At 41.5% G+C, this 17,856-nt stretch overlaps 1 non-coding gene across 1 annotated transcript; it reads right to left on the bottom strand.

The window, feature by feature from the left end:
- Positions 1–11,289: 11,289 nt before the first annotated feature.
- LOC118631961 lies at positions 11,290–11,395 on the bottom strand. The gene has a single exon (XR_004959945.1). It is a non-coding gene; the product is annotated as a U6 spliceosomal RNA (small nuclear RNA).
- Between the last annotated feature and the right edge of the window lie 6,461 nt (positions 11,396–17,856).

Raw genomic sequence — 17,856 nt, 5'->3', positions numbered from 1 at the left:
GTATCCATATTGCGATGAAGAAATAGCGAAGGGTGTTCTTTCTTCCAAAAATGTGTAAACGAGTGGCTTGTTTTCCAGTCTCAGGATGAGATTTATGCTATTAGATGTGTATTGTAGTTTACGGTATTCTGCAATTGGTTGGCAACTGGAATGAACTTCGGTAATGCTGTTATTTGTGGCAGAGGTGGGTGTGAGGATTGTTGACCCATGGATGTGGTAGACACAGAGATGTGCCCCCTGGATGCCCCTTCAAGGACAGATGAGCTGCCCAGCTGCAGGAGTGGTCAGCATACAGTGCTTGAGCTGCTTTGTCTGAGGCAGAGCCCTTCCCACAACAGCCTAAATCCAATGACTGAGGGAGGTGGGGATATAAAGGCATAGCCATTTTGGCCTAAGTGAGGAAACTAACAAGCATACTTGCTCGAGATTTTCCTGCAGGGCTGCCAAAGGCTATGTTGGGCTGACATCATAGTTAACTTCTTCCTCAATGCAATCCTGTTTCAGTTAGTGGAAACGCTAACTTGCAACCACAGGAGCTGGGAGTGGTCCATGAAAACAGGCAATAAGGTGAAGGTTTGGAAGTGGACTACACTTCACCAGGCTGGCAGTGAGAACTCCTGGTGGCAGGTAGAGCCCAGATGCCACTAGCACAGGTGGCCAGTCAACTGTTAAGTCATCCACTAGGGGTGACTTAGGGGTGTGTACCAGTAGGAGCAAATGAACTAGCAAGTGCAGTGGGTCTGGTGGCATTTGAGACTTTGAAGGAAAAGGTAGGCCTGGCCAGTGTGGCTCAGTGGTTGAGTGTTGACCCATGTACCAAGAGGTCACCGGTTCGATTCCCAGGCAGGGCACATGCCCAAGTTGTGGGCCCAATCCCCAGAGGGGGGACATGCAGGAGGCAGCCAATTGATGTTCTCCCTTATCAATGTTTCTATCTCTCTCTCCCTCCCTCTTCCTCTCTATCTAAAAATCAATAAAGAAAAAAAATTTTTTTTAAGCTAATAGAGAAATGTGTACTCTTTGCATTTATGCACAGTTAATCCACTGCTGTAACTGACATTTGAACATGTTGTTGGGAGGCTGGTATTATTTAACTAAATCATGGTAATTGAAATTTGTACGTTTTGGAACCATGCAAAGCAAAGGCTAACTGTACTTCCAACACTAACCAGGGCTGATCTAGTTACTGCTACTGTCAAATTTCCATTTTGTCTGCCACAGAGACAGACACTGAGCCCCTGATGTGCCACTATTCCTCAAAGAGACCAAGTGGCCACTCGATAATAAGTTAGCCACATGGGGCCCCTTCCATCTTGGAAGGGTGAGTGGTTTGTTCTCACAGGAATATATTCTGGGTGTGAGCTTTCCTTTCCTACCTGCACAGTCTCATTCAGCACCACTGTCTGAGGACTTGTGGATCCCACATATCATCCTGTCAGACCAGGGGACCAATGTAACAGAAAAGGGGGTGTGGAAGTGGGCTGTGACCCTGGGATCCACTGATCATCTCACCCAGATGCTGCCAGCCTGCTGGGGTTGGGACAGCCTGCTGAGCGCTGAAGACAGAGCTGAAATGCCAGCTCAGAGACCACATTGTGTGAGGATGCACCCTCCAGAGCACAGCATGACATTGAACCAAAGTCTGTAGGTGGCTTTGTGTCCCCTGCAGGAAGAATAAATAAGCCCAGAAACCAAAGAATGGCCCACTTACCATCATTCTCAGTGACCCACTTCTGAGGGATGACTTCATGTTTCCTGTCCCCACATCCCTGGGCTTTGCAGAGTTAGAGGTCCTCTGCCCCAGTGAGGACTCACTTTTGCCAGGAGTAATTGACCCTGATCATCAGGAATGGGTAAGGCTATTATTACATAAAGGTGCAGGGAGAAATGTGTGCAAAATTCAGGTGATCTCCTTGGTTGTGTCTTGATATTTCCTTGTCCAAATATGACTGTGAATGGACAGGTACAGGTGCCTGGCTTGAGAAGGGAATGGTGACTAAGATTCAGGCCCCACAGTGATGAGAGTCAGGGGCAAACCCCCAGGAAAGACTCCAAAGCCAGAAGAAATGGAAGCCAAAAATGGTGGGGATTGAGAACAGATAGTGAAGGAGGGCAGTTATGTGGGTCAGAGACCAACTGCAGTGGAGTGGGGGATGGCACAGAATTTGTCCCTCAAAAAGTGCACCTTAAGAAGGGAGGCCGATGGAATCCTGGAGAAGCAGCTTTCTAAACACCCACGGAGAATGGATTCAAGCAGCATAAGATGGACTTTACTAGTAGACATGGAGATACACTACCCAGGACCTTACTTCAAGGAAGGACAGCTGTGCTGCCCAGCTACAGGGTGAGGGGTCAATGAATCGCCTCTAGTTGTCATTTCTTCAGAGTTACTGCAGCTGCAGAGAGCCACTTCACTGGGCTCACACCTTTCCCTGGTGACAAGTAAGGCAGGAATGTAAGGACCTGGCCCTTTCCACCTGACCTGGACACTGATGGCCAAAACGCATGTCTGCGCTCCCTACTGGGGTGAAGGCTTTGTGGGGCCACATTACAGTTCAACTTCTGTCCAATCCTGACTTTTCTCTTCATCCTTTCATAGGGGTTGATCCCTAATAAACATCTTAGACCCCAAATCCCAGCTCAATGTCTGTCTGGAGTCACCAATCCCCAACAATGTGTATCCATGTCCTGAGACATTTTGGAGAAGATGAACAACCTATTGTGTAATCTTTATATTTCAGTTTTATTTAAGAAGTAATTTTAAAAATTTTATTCTGTGATAGTGAAGATGTTATTAGAAGCTGACAGTTCCCTAACCATAAGATCTTCAGTAACTCAGATTGCAAAGATTACTATCCTGATTTGTGAATGATAATTTCTACAATGTGCCACAATTTACAAAGCACTTTTATAGGCACAGAATCACTTGTTCCAAACAGCCATCCCATGCACTAAGCAGATATTTCTATTTTCACTTTTGAGAAAGAAAGTTAAGATGAAGTGCAAAATATCTAGGTACAAAGCCCAGAGAAAATTTCTCACTTGTGCTCAAGGAGAAAATATAAGGTGATGTTATTCATCTAAGACATTTAATAGTGAGAAATTGAAATAATAAAAAGTTGAAACAACCTAAAAGCTCCTCAGTAGGGAAATAGATTAATAAAATGTGATATATTTATAAATCAGAATATCATACAGTTAGTTAAAACAAATGATAGATAATATATAATTTATAAGTATATATCAGAGGAGATTCCAAAATGGCAGCAGAGTGAATGGAAGCTACACAGAGCATCTCCCAGGACCAAACTGGAATTACAACTAAAATAAAGCAAATTGTTAAGAAAAAGCAACAGAAAAGCAGCTTACGAGGACCATATAACCAGGGACACTGACTCGATCCTGGTAGGATTGCAGAGGCACGAGAGGAGGGCTGGGAGCCCACAGACAGCAGGAGCCTTAACTGTGAGCAGTGCCCTCTGGTTAATCCCCAAGCGGCTCCATAGCGCGGAGCCAGGACAGACGCTAAAATAGCCACAGCCACTCACCTTGGGCTCTGGCAGAAAGAGGGTGCACTGGACTGGAACAGTGTGGGGACACTCAGGATTTGGAGGGTGCTCAGAGCTTTTGCTGAGTTGTGGCCACACAGGATGGTGGTCATCTTACTCCTTCCCAGGGCTCTGGGAAGAGGCAGCAGCCCCTCCCCCAGAGATTCAACCCCACCAGGTGGCTATTGAAATGCAAATTGAGGCTCATTGATAACCAGCAGCTGCCCCACCCTCAGGAAATCCCCTTACTCTGAACACCAGAGGGAGTAGTTCATTCAACTGAGAACCCAAGGCTCTTCAAGTAACCGCTACAAATAGCCTCCAGGCAAAAAAACTAGAGAATAACTGAACCATTCCTGCACTTGCACTCTGCCCAGGAAAGTAAGACTTGACAGTGGTGTTTAACATGTGTCCTCCCATGCTCATCCAAACCCAGCAGAGGGAGCCACAAACAGCAGAACACCAACATCCACAGGGAAAATTTGGCAGGTTACAAAGCCCACTGAGATAGCCAAAATGGTGAAACAGAGAAACAAATGCCAAACGAAAGGACAAAAGACCTCTACCGAAGATGAGATCAATGAGGTGCAGTTAAGCAAGTTAACAGAGCTAGAATTCAGAGCCATGATCTAGAGGAAGCTCAACAGCATGAGTAAGAACGTCAACACCATGACAAAAGACATAGAAATGTTGAAAATCAACCAACTGGAAATTAAAAACCACCAAGAAGAAATGAAGGATGACATATCAGCCCTGGCCAGCTTGGCTCAGCGGTTAGAGCGTCGGCCTGCGGTCCGGACAGACCCGGGTTCGGTTCCCGCTAAGGGCACATACTTCAGTTGCAGTTTGTCCCCGACCCTGGTTGGTCGTGCGGGTGGCAGCCACTCGATGTGTCCCTTCACGTCGATGTTTCTCTCTCTCTCTCTCTCTTCCTCTCTCTCCCTCCCACTCTATCTGTACAAAAAAATGGAAAAATATCCTCAGGTGAGGATAAAAAAAAAAAAGAATGACATATCAGAAATAAAGAACACATTGGAAGGTCTAAAAAGCAGAGTAGAGGAAGCTGAGGACTGGATCAGGGAATTAGAAGACAGGGTAGAAAAAAATCAACCAATCAGAAAAACAAAAGGAAAAAACAATTAAAAAACAGGAAGACAGCTTAACAGAACTGTGGGACAACTGGAAACGTCATAATATTCGCATCATAGGAGTCCCCGAAGAAGAAGAAAATGAGCAAGGGTTAGAGAATATATTTGAAAAAATAGTGACAGAAAACTTCCCTAATTTGTTGAAGGAAGAACGTATTCAAGTTCAAGAAGCACAGAGAGTCCCAACTAAATGCCAAAAAATAAACACAAAGAGAGAATCCTAAAAGCAGCAAGAGATAAATAACAGGTTACTTACAAAAGAACCCCCATAAGGCTCTCGGCTGACCTCTCAACAGAAACACTATAGGCCAGAAGGGAATGGCACAAAGTAATCAAGGTCATAAAAAACAGGATCTGAATCCAAGACTACTCTACTCAGCAAGGCTATCATTCAAAATAGAAGGTCAAATAAAGAGCTTCCCGGACAAAAAAAAAGACTAAGGGAATACATTAGCACCAAACCGGCACTGCAAGAAATGTTAAAAGGACTGCTGTAATTAATAGAAGAAATAGGAAGAAAAATAGAACCACACTAAACAAAAATGGCAATAAATAAGTACATATCAATAATCACCTTAAATGTAAATAGATTGAATGCTCCGATAAAAAGACAAAGAATAGCTGATTGGATAAGAAAGCATGACTCATCTATATGTTGTTTACAAGAGACCCACCTCACAACAAAAGACTCATATAGGTCGAAAGTGAAGGGATGAAGCCCTGGCCGGTTTGGCTCAGCGGTTAGAGCGTCAGCCTGCGGTCCTGAGAGACCCGGGTTCGGTTCCCGCTAAGGGCACGTACCTCGGTTGCAGTTTGTCCCCGGCCCTGATCGGTTGTGCAGGTGGCAGCCACTCGATGTGTTCCTTTCACATCGATGTTTCTCTCTCTCTCTCTCTTCCTCTCTCTCCCTCCCACTCTACCTGAACAAAAAAAAAAAAAAAAAAAAGAAAGTGAAGGGATGAAAAAAATCTTCCAAGCAAACAAAAAGGAAAAAAAAGCTGGGATAGCAATACTCATATCTGATAAAATAAATTTCAAAACAAAGGCCATAACTAGAGACAAAGAAGGCCACTACATAATATTGAAAGAATCTATCCAACAGGAAGATATAACCTTGATAAACGTATATGCACCCAATGTAGGAGCACCAAAATGGTGCTTTTGGAGGATTTCAAAGGAGAAATTGACAGCAATACAATCATTGCAGGGGACTTCAACACCCTGCTGACATCACTGGATAGATGTTCTAGACAAAAAATTAGCAAGGAAACAGAGACTCTAGATGAAACACTAGACCAGATGGATTTCATAGATATCTACAGAGAATTACACCCCAAAACTACAGAAGTCACATTCTTCTCAAGTACACATGGGACATTCTGAAGATAGACCACATGTTAGGACACAAACTAAGTTTCTACAAGTTCAAGAAGATTGAAATCATATCAAGCATCTTCTCAGATCACAATGGCATGAAACTAGAAATCAATTGCAACAAGAACATGCAAAGACATTTGAACACATGGAGGCTAAATAGCATGTTATTAAACAATGAATGGGTTACCGAGGAGATCAAGGAAGAAATTAAAAACTTCCTGGAAACCAATGAAAATGAACACACAACAACACAAAATCTATGGGATGCAACAAAAGCAGTTCTGAGAGGGAAGTTCATAGCACTACAGGCCTACCTCAAGAAATGAGAAAAATTTCTAATAGACTATCTAACCTCACAACTTAAAGAACTAGAAAGCAAACAAAAAGAAAACCATGGCGCAAGTAGAAGGAAGGAAATAGTAAAGATCAGAGCAGAAATAAATGACATAGAGACAAAAAAAACAATTCAAAGGATCAACAAAACAAAGAGCTAGTTTTTTTAAACATAAACAAGATTGATGGACCCTAGACTCACCAAAACACAAAGAGAGAGAACTCAAATACACAAAATCAGAAATGAAAGAGGAGAAGTAACAACTGACACCACAGAAATACAAAAGATTGTTAACAACTACTATGAACAATTATATGGCAACACCTTCAACAATCTAAGCAAAATGGACAATTTTCTAGAAACACACAGTCTCCCAAAACTGGACTGAAAACAGATAGAAAACTTAAACAGACCAATAACAACTAAGGAAATTAAAGAGGTAATCAAGACTCTCCCAGCAAACAAAAGCCCAGGCCCAGATGGCTTCACTGGGGAGTTTTACCGAACATTCAAAAAAGAACTAATACCCATTCTCCTCAAACTATTTTCTAAAAATTCAAGAAGAAGGAAGACTTCCAAACTCGTTTTATGAGGCCAGCATAATTCTAATTCCAAAAACAGAAAAAGACACTACAAAGAAAGAAAACTACGGGCCAATACCCTGATGAACATAGACGCCAAAATCCAGAACAAAATACAAGCAAATCGGATCCAGCAACACATCAAAAAAATTATTCACCATGACCAAGTGGGATTCATCCCAGGGATGCAAAACTGGTATAATATTCGCAAATCAATCAATGTGATACACCACATAAACAAAATGAAGAATAAAAACCACATGATCATATCAATAGATGCTGAAAACGCATTCAACAAAATCCATCATCCATTTCTGATAAAAATGCTCAGCAATGTGGGAATAAAGGGATCATATCTCGACATAATAAAGGCCATATATGAAAGACCTACAGACAACATCATACTCAATGGGCAGAAACTAAAAGCATTTCCCTTAAGAACAGGAACAAGACAGCGATGCCCACCTTCGCCAATCTTATTTAACATAGTACTGGAAGTCTTAGCCACAGCAATCAGACATGAAGAAAAATAAACGGGATCCAAATGGGAAAGGAGGAAGTGAAACTCATTATTTGCAGATGTCATGATATTATACATAGAAAACCCTAAAGACCCCATCAAAAATCTACTAGACTTAATCAGTGAATTTGGCAAAGTAGCAGGATACAAAGTTAATGTCAAGAAATCGATGGCATTCTCATACACCAACGATGCACTCACAGAAAGAGAAACTGAAAAAATAATCCCATTTACCATCGCGGCAAAAAAATTAAGAAACCTAGGAATAAACTTAAACAAAGAAGTAAAGGACCTATTTGCAGAAAACTACAGGACATTGAAAAAAGAAAGAGAGGAAGATATAAAAAAGTGGAAGCACATACCTTGTTCATGGATTGGAATAATTAACATCATTAAAATGTCCATATTGCCCTGGCCAGTTTGGCTCAGCGGTTAGAGCTTCGGCCTGTGGTCCCGAGAGACCCGGGTTCGGTTCCCGCTAAGGGCATGTACCTCGGTTGCAGTTTGTCCCCGGCCCTGGTTGGTCGTGCGGGTGGCAGCCACTCGATGTGTCCCTTTCACATCGATGTTTCTCTCTCTCTTCCTCTCCCTCTCCCACTCTACCTGAACAAAAAATAGAAAAATGTCCTCAGATGAGGATAAAAAAATAAAATAAAAAATAAAATGTCCATATTACCCAAAGGAATCTATAGATTCAATGCAATCCCCATCAAAATACCAATGACGTATTTCACAGAACTAGAACAAACACTTCAAAAGTTCATATGAAACCAAAAAAGACCCGAATAGCCACAGCAATCTTGAATAAGAAGGACAAAGTAGGTGGGATCACAATACCAGATATCAGTTTATACTACAAAGCAACTGTAATCAAAACAGCCTGGTACTGGCACAAGAACAGGCATATAGACCAGTGGAACAGAACAGAGAACCCAGAAATGGACCCAAGACATTATGCTCAATTCATATTTGACAAAGGAGGCAAGAGCATACAATGGAGTAAAGACAGCCTCTTTAATAAATGGTGTTGGGAAAATTTGACAGCTACATGCAAAAAAATGAAACTAGACCATCAACTTACACCATACACAAGAATAAACTCAAAATGGAAAAAAGACTTCAATGTGACCCATGATTCCATAAAAATCCTAGAAGAAAATGTAGACAACAAAATTTCAGACATCATATGCAACAGAATTTTCACTGATACATCACCTAAGGCAAGAGAAACAAAGGAAAAAATGAACACATGGGACTACATAAAACTCAAAAGCTTCTGCACAGCAAAAGAAACAACCATCAAAATGGAAAGGCAACCCACTGTATGGGAGAACATCATTGCCAATGATACATCAGATAAGGGGTTAATTTCCAAAATATATAGAGTACTCAAACAACTCAACAAAAGGAAGACAAAGAATCCAATTAAAAAATGAGCAGAGGAACTGAATAGACACCTCTTCAAACAGGACATACAAAGGGCCAGGAGACATATGAAGAAATGCTCAACATCACTAATCATCAAAGAGATGCAAGTTAAAACAACAATGAGGTATCACCTCACACCTGTCAGAATGGCCACCATCAACAAATCATCAAACAACAAGTGTTGGCGAGGGTGTGGAGAAAAGGGGGCTCTAGTACACTGCTGGTGGGAATGCAGACTGGTGCAGCCACTATGGAAAACACTATGGTGTTACCTCAAAAAATTAAAAATTGAATTGCCATTTGACCCAGTGATTCCACTTCTAGGAATATTCCCTTAGAAGCCTGAAACACCAATCAGAAAGAGTATATGTACCCCCATGTTCATAGCAGCACTATTTACAATAGCTAACTAAGATCTGGAAACAGCCCAAGTGTCGATCAGTAAACAAATGGATAAAAAAGCAGTTGTACATATACACAATGGAGTACTATGCAGCTGTAAGAAAGAAAGATCTCTTATCCTTTGAGATAACATGAAGGGGCCTGGAAAGTATTATCCTAAGCGAAACAAACCAAGCAGAAAAAGACAAATACCACATGATCTCACTTATTTGTGGAATGTAATGAACATAACAGTCTGAGGAATAGGGTAGACCCAGAGACGTGGAAGTAGGGTACAGACTGACAACCCTCAGAATAGGGGGTGATGGGGGGAGGGAAGAAATAAACCACAGAACTTATATGCATGTACACATAACCAATGGACACAGACAACAAAGCCAGGGCGTGGTGGGGCAGATCGGGAGGAGGGTGTCAATGAGGAAAAAAAGGAGAAACATCTATAACAAAAATAAAATTTAAAAATAAATAAATAAAAATAAAAATGGAAAAAAAATAAGTATATATCAAATCTCAGTATAAACCTCCAAACATATCAAGTTACTGAATAGAAAGTTTCGAGATATATATGCAGGAACACCTCGTTTTATTTCACTTTTACTGCACTTTGCAGATATTTATTTTTAACAAACTGAAGGTTTGTGGTAACCCTGGGTTGAGCAAGTCTGTGTCATTTTTTCAATAGCATTTCCTCACTTCATGTCTCTGTGTCACATTTCTTGCAATATTTCAAACTTTATTATTATTTTTATATTTGCTATAGTGATCCGTGATCAATGATCCTTTTTGTTGTTGTTGTAAATCCTCACCTGACGATATTTTTCCATTGAATTTTTAAGTACAGTGGAAGGGAGGGAGTGAGGGAGGGAGAGAGAGAAACATTGATGTGAGAGAGATACATCAACTGGTTGCCTCCCCAGAGATCGAACCTGCAACCCAGGTTTGTTCCCTTTACTGGAATCAAACCTGAGACCCTTCAGCCGGTGCTCTAGCTGCTGAGCCACACTGGCCAGGGTTGTGATCTGTGATCTGTGATCTCTGATGTTACTATTACAATTGTTTTGGAGAATCTCAAACCATGCCCATATAATCAATCAATGATGTGTTCTGATTGCTTCACTGACCCACCGTTCCGCCATCTCTCTCCCTCCACTCTGGCCTCCCTATTCCCCGATACACAACAATATTGAAATTAGGCCAATGAATGGTCTCTGAATGTTCAAGGGTAAGAAAGAATTTCACATCTCTCACTTTAAATCAAAAGCAAAAAATCATTTAGCTTAATGAGGAAGGCATGTCAAAAGCCAAGATAGCCCTGACCAGGTAGCTCAGTTGGTAAGAATGTTGTCCCAATATACCAAGGATTCAGGTTCCATCCCCAGTCAGAGCACATACAAGATGTAACCAATGAATGAATAATTAAGTGGAACAACAAATCAATGTTTCTATCTCTCTCTCTTTCTCCCTTCTTCTCTCTCTCTAAAATCAATAATTAAAAAAAAAAAAAATTTTTAAGCTAAGACAGGCTAAAAGCCAGGCCTTTTGCACCAAACAATTAGTGAATGCACAAAAAAGTTCTTGAAGGAAATAAATACATAAAATTCGTGTAGCTCACTTTATTGCAATATTTGCTTTATTGTGATGGTCTGAAACCAAACCTGCAATATCTCCAAGGTCTGCCTGTACTATGGTTTCATTTAAGTAAATGTTGAAATAATGTAAAAACAGTACTAAATGTTAATACATCTGGAGAACTTTAAAAGTATTTAAAAATAGACTGATTAGATACACATAATGCTCCCTTCAAGGATTCAAGTGGTAGAGAGTAAAGGCAGGAAACATTCCTTGCTTTGCAGGAATTTTTTTTAGATTTAAGGTACTTTTAAGTCTACATTGGGAGCTGGCAAAGCTCCCATTGAATCATGCTTGGTCAGTAAGCACAGCCTAATTTTTTTAAAATATGGAACGCTTCACAAATTTGCATGTCATCCTGCCGCAGGGGCCATGCTAATTTTCTCTGCAACGTTCCAATTGTAGTCTATGTGCTTCCAAAGCAGCGCAGCCCAGCCTGACTTTTTAGCCTCCAGCCCTTTTCAGAGACTCACGATCCACATTTCCTTTCCTCCAAGGCTAACCCACCTCTTCCCACACTCAGATTTCTGCTTCTGGAATACAACATGTACTCTGTGAAAGCCTGAGAGAAAGGAATGCTCCTCAGCACCTCTGGGTCCCCAACACAATTAGATTTAGTTCTGGGGCGAAGTCCAGGGAGTGAGCACTAGGACTCAGAATTCCCCCGTGCACTTGGGGCAATTTTAGGGATCTTCTGTCTGCCACCCCTGGATTGTATGAAGAGAACAGCTGGTTGGAGACCCACTGAATCTTTCTTATTGAAAGGATTTTAGTCGAAAGGAAGGTTCACTGAAAACCTACCCAGTGAGCAAGGAACACGCATGTTCATGGCTCTCCATAGTGCCCAACATCTGGGGTGCTGCTGCTATTCCTTCTGTTCAGTGTGGGCTGAGCATCAAACTCAGAGAAGAGAGCAAGAAGGTACAAGAACTTCATCTCTTCCAGTCTGGGCAAGGCAAGGAAAAACTGTCGCAGCGCCCCCTCGAGAAAGCCCTCCCTTTTTGCATAAACTGCTGAGGCATGCCGCACTGTAGGAGTACCCAGAATGCCTTCCAAATGCTCCCAGATTTGGCTCAATCTGATTTATCATTCCCAAATTCCACTTCATAGAATGTATTTTTTGCAATTTTGATTTTATTTTACCCCTGTCCTAAGCGGAGTGCTTTTGAGTTGCCTCTCTTTTCTCTAGGTTGAAATCATCAAGGCATCCGAGATCATCCCAGTTGTGAGTTGGCAACCCAGGAAACAAAGAGCAAAGAAATATTATGTCAAGATATTTTACATATGGAAATTCAAAACGCGATTATTTGAGGTTTTTAAGACACTCAAGGTTATTTAAGGTTTTTAAGGGATCACAGAGAGCAGAGAAGATCGTTTCATTATTTAGAATAAAGGTCAACTCTATTTCACAAGACTGGGACATCTGAGAATTAAATAGGACAAGGTTTGCAAAGCACTGGTTGTTCACTTGGCTCATAGTAGGTGCTTAATAAACTCTGTTACCATTCTGTTTTGTGTGCATCATAGTAACTGTTCAGTGCATTTAAGGAAGAGTCAAGCTCTCTAAAACAGTCCTTCTCATAGGTTACCTTTTGGTGCACAGGGATGAACAACTGAGCCACAGCAGCCAGGGCTACTTTAAACTTTTTTTTTTTAATCCTCATCCAAGGACATTTTTCCTTTTTTTTTTTTTTTTGTTCAGATAGAGTGGGAGGGAGAAAGAGAGAGAGAAACATCGACCTGAAAGGGACACATCGACTGGTTGCCACCCACACAACCCAACCAGGGCCGGGGACAAACTTCAACCGAGGTAAATGCCCCTAGCAGGAACCGATCCCGGGTCTTTCTGGACCGCAGGCCGATGTTCTAACCGCTGAGCCAAACCGGCCAGGGCTTTAAACTTTTAATAAATGCATTTAAATGCACATTTGTTGCCCAATCTTTTGATGAGAGGCCTAGTCCTTTAGTCCCAGTAAGGTTTCTCTTGGGAAGGGTTCTTCATCGACTTTTTTACACAGCTATCCTTATCACACATGGTTTATATGTGTGTGTATATATATTCTCCTGGAGTCTAACTTTTTCTCAAATTTTTACAGATTTTTCTTAGTCTCACCTAATTTGACTGTTTTTAGAATGACTTACCTTAATCCATTTAACTTATTTACCACAGATATTGCAACTCTCTTTTTGCGCACAAATTCCATTAGTTTCACAATTTTTAAATTAAATTAGCAAATTATAAGAATAAGCACAATAACACGTCCAGAAGCAACCAACTGTTGGCAAGCGTACAATTCACCCATGGGAGAAGCTGGGAGATGGAACCTGTGCGGGGCTGAATCAGGGCTCCCCAAAGATTCACGTCCTCATCCCAGGAACCTGCGGCTGTTACCTTACATGGCAAAAGGAATTTTGCAGGTGTGGTTAAGATAAGGATTTTGAGATGGGGAGATTATCCCGGGTTATCTGGATGGACCCAGCATAATCACAAGGGGCCTTATAAGATAGAGGAAGGAGCGTCAGAGTCAGTAGTCCAACACGTGACTAAGCAAGAGGTCAGAGTGACATGAGGAAGGGCCATGAACCAAGGAATGCAGGAAGCTTCTAGAAGTTGAAAAGGCGAGAGAGAAGATTCTCCCCTCAGTGCCTCCAGAAAAAAGAAGCCTGGCTTTAGCCCAATGAGACTGATTTGGGACTTCTAACTTCCAGAGCTGTAACTAGCACCGGACCCAAGTGGAATGCTCTAGAGATGCCCTCAGAGTGCTGCGGGCCCGCCAGTACTGAGGGAATGTGTCAGTCTGTCTGGCAAGTGCAGTAAGTAAAGAGTAATTAAAAGCATTTCTGCCCTGGCCGGTTTGGCTCAGCGGTTAGAGCGTTGGCCCGTGGACCAGAGAGTCCTAGGTTCGGTTCCCACTAAGAGTACATACCTTGGTTGCAGTTTGTCCCCGGCCCCGGTTGGGGTTGTGTGGGCGGCAACCACTCGATGTGTCTCTTTCACGTTGATGTTTCTCCCTCTCTCCCTCCTGCTCTATCTGAAGATAAATGCAAAAATATCCTCTGGTGAGGATTTTTAAAAAAGCATTTCTACTGTAGCCCAACCGGTGTGGCTCAGTGGATTGAGCTTCGTTCCATGGACTGAGAGGTCCCAGTTTGATTCCAGTCCAGGCATATGCCCCTGTTACAGGCTTGATCCCCAGTAAGGGGCGTGCAGGAGGCAACTGATTGATATTTCTCTCTTTCTCTCTAAAGAATCAATCAAAACATATAATTTTTTAAAAAGCATTTCTACTGTAATTAATTCAGAACTGTATTTTGTTCACCAGAGAGATGGTGAGTTTTTTTGAGGGCATCAATATGTTCTTTTATTGGCACTTTGAGTCAGCAACTAATCATTTTATAATTTAAAGAGTCTATGTGGAATTTTTATGATTTAATCTTCAGATTCGTATAGTTAAGATTTGTTTTCCCTCTCAAGAAAATTGAATTCTCTATTGTTCTACAAATCTTTAATATAGAAAACATGAGACAGAGAAAACATAAGGTTTTGGCATCCTACTGGCTTGCTTTCTGCTGTTACCAACTCAATGGCATTGGACCTGCTACAGAACCGCTCTCAACTTAGCTCCTTCTTACGTAAAATGGTGATCATCATAGCATCCACCTAGTAGTCTTGTTGGGAGGAATAAATAAAGTACACCACGAAAAAAAAAATGCTTGGTCCGCAGATACACAAATAAGTGGTAGTAATTCCTCCCACTGTATTGTTGGGAGAGGTAATGCTCCAGAAGGACTCCGACAAGTAAAAGGACGCTGATAACAACAGTGTAATCATCAGACCTTTTAAATTTGAAAGCTAAAGGACTATCCAAGACCATTTAGAATAGGGGTTGGCAAACTGTAGTCCACAGACTAAACTGGCCTGCGTCCTATGTTCATAGATAAATTTATTGGCACGCAGCCATACCCACTGGGTTTTCTATGATCTGTGGCTGTTTTTGCACTACAATGGCAGAGCTGAGTAGTCGTGACTTTATGTGGCCTGCGAGTCTAAAATACTTACTATCTGGCCTTTTCAGAAAAAGTTTGACAACCCTGATCTACAACACTTAATAGATAAGGAGAAGGCCCAAGGAAGAATAGTAACCTTGTCCACAGTCACATGGCTGGTTACGGGCAGAACCAGGACTCCCACTTCAAAGCCTGAATGAGGCAGAGAATATAACAGCTCTCTGAGTCCAGCTCTAATCTAAGAAAAGACTGCCCAGGGCCTCCCCCAGATGCTTCCAGGTTAGCTTACACCTCCACGTCCTAACACATGCAACATGTGGACCTGCCCTACAAAAATGCTAAAAGGAGTCCCTCAAGTGGAAAGGAAAGGATGCTAGACAGTCACTGGAGCCAGCCATGTGAAGACAGAAAGAGCACTGGCTCGGTCCCCAGCGCGGGGTGTGCGGGAGGCATCCGATCGATACTTCTCTCTCATCGATGTTTCTATCTCTCTCTCCCTCACCCTTCCTTCTATAAAATAATAATAATAATAAAAATGTATAAAAAATAGATATTTATATGTTACTATGTCTATATAGAGATTTCTATGTATATTATGTTCAGTATATCGATATATGTATAGCTATAGACTGATATATGTATATATGGCAAGAGAGAGAGATTGATTGCATTTTAGACTCATGCCTGACTAGACATACATTTTTTTACAAGTGTTTTTTTCCCCCTTCAAATGCAGAGAGTTATGGGATAATTATTGTTCAATACCAGGGAGAAGAAATTGATGACCTCAAAGTTCCTCCACAGTTTGTGGTATTTTTATTGACTGTTCTAAAGCTTATTTTCAAACATCTGAGTAAATATACTAAGTAAATATTCTTCTTAGGTCATTGCTATTGTTGCTGGGGCTGGAAGCCAGGCCCTCGCATCTGTCCCCCTTCCCACAAGCATCAGTAACGTGCCAAATGAACAGATGGGTGTGTTCTTTGTGACACATCTGGCAAGCTTGGGCTGTCTGGCTGCAGAGTCACACACCTGTCTGGGTGTTGCATAACACCAAAGGCTAATCTAGGTACAGCTTGTTTGACGCTATTATATAGGGAGCAAAAGGCCATGAGCCAAGGACATGAACATGGAAATTTCACACTTGTGACAGAGGGGGTATATTTTTGCTGTGATTTAGAGACACAAATAAATCTAATCAAACATTGGCACTGCCCTGGCTGGTTTGGCTCAGTGGTTGGAGGGTCGGCCTGTGGACCAGAGTCCTGGCTTTGGTTCCTGCACATACCAAAAACACAAAACAAAACAAAAAAAATTGGCACTTTTCCCCCCTACATCCAAAGATCCCACCAAAAATAAACCTTATTAAGGCCCCCTTTTATAAGTTGGCTGCTCACCTGGCCTTTTCACTGTGGCCACTAGTGGTGACCACAGGTCTTAGGTGTGGTTCACATGCTAGGTATCTAAAGGGGTGCTCTGACTTACAGCTTTATAAATGTAGGTTTAAAAAATGTATGTAATAAAATGCCCTTCAGTAGGTGAATAGATAAATAAACTGTGGTCCATCTAGACAATGGAATGTTATTCAGCACTAAAAAAAAATGAGTTACAAGCCATGAAAAGATAAGGAACCTTAAATGCATATTACCAAGTGAAAGAGGCCAATCTGAAAAGGCTACATACTGTATGAGTCCAACTATAGGACATTCTAGAAAAGGCAGAATTATAGGGATAGTAAAAAGATCAGTGGTTTCCCGGTGGGGAGGGGTGCATGGGAAGAGCAAATGATTTTTAGGGTAGTGAAAATACATCATTTAGGATATACTGATCACACTGTAATGATAGATACACACCATTATACATTCGTCCAAACCCATAGACTGTACAACACCAAGAGAGAACCCTAAGATAGACTATGGACTTTTAGTGACTATAATGTGTCCATATAAGTTCATTAATTGTTACAAATGCACCACTCTGGTGGGGGGTGTTGGTACTGGGGGAGGTTACGCATGTGTAGGGGAACAGGGTATATGGGAAATCTCTGTATTTTCTCCTCAATTTTTCTGTGAACCTAACACCACTCTAAAGAAATAAAGTCTTAATAATATAGATAAATAAATAAACAAACAAACAAACGAGCTCTCTGCAATAGCTACCAGTTAATTTAAGCTGTTTATATGTATTCACTTACTCATTCTAACAATTTTTTTTGAGTGTTTCCTACATTCGGGGCACTGAGCTACTGAGCCAACAGCAGGAAACAACCCTAGAAATAATATACTATTTTTCAATATAAACCAATCCTTCTCTATAGTGAATTGGTAAAAACTCTTAGACAGCCTCATCCAGAAGTCTCTGTGTGGTTCAGCTCAGCTCCTTTCTTCCTGTTGTTCAGTGAATCTTTTCTGCCTCACTCCACTCAAGAGTTTGTGCTGTTGGTGGTATTAATTCCAATGATGAAAAATTCTAAGTTTCTCCACTCATACACATACAAGTTCATTCTCTAAGTTCAGCCATCATTTTGTCAATACTATTCATAAATAATGGTCACGGCAGAAATCCACATAATGCTAGAATGTAAGAAATTTCTTCTTTTTCAATGTGTATTTTCAGTGTCCTGTCAGCCCCTTTGCCCAGAACCTCCGCTCCCACTGTCCATCTGAACATCAGTGGAGTACTGAGAGGGGTTTCACAATATCTTGTTATTGAAGGAAGTGGAAAGCTTCCAACCTGAGAACAAGTTCCAGGTAGTTTAGTTACTTGGAAGAGCTTCCTCTATTCCTCAGAAGTTCTTGAGCCCAGTGATACTTCCTGTTCAACACCATGAGAAGCTTCCTCTGAAGCTGGCATTCCTTGTAACTCCCCTAGATTGCCATAA

Source organism: Molossus molossus, unplaced genomic scaffold (genome assembly GCF_014108415.1).
Source record: "Molossus molossus isolate mMolMol1 unplaced genomic scaffold, mMolMol1.p scaffold_m16_p_16, whole genome shotgun sequence".
Classification (NCBI taxonomy): domain Eukaryota; kingdom Metazoa; phylum Chordata; class Mammalia; order Chiroptera; family Molossidae; genus Molossus; species Molossus molossus.
The sequence above is the reverse complement of the archived record's forward strand: the minus strand, read 5'-3'. Positions and strand labels throughout refer to the sequence as shown.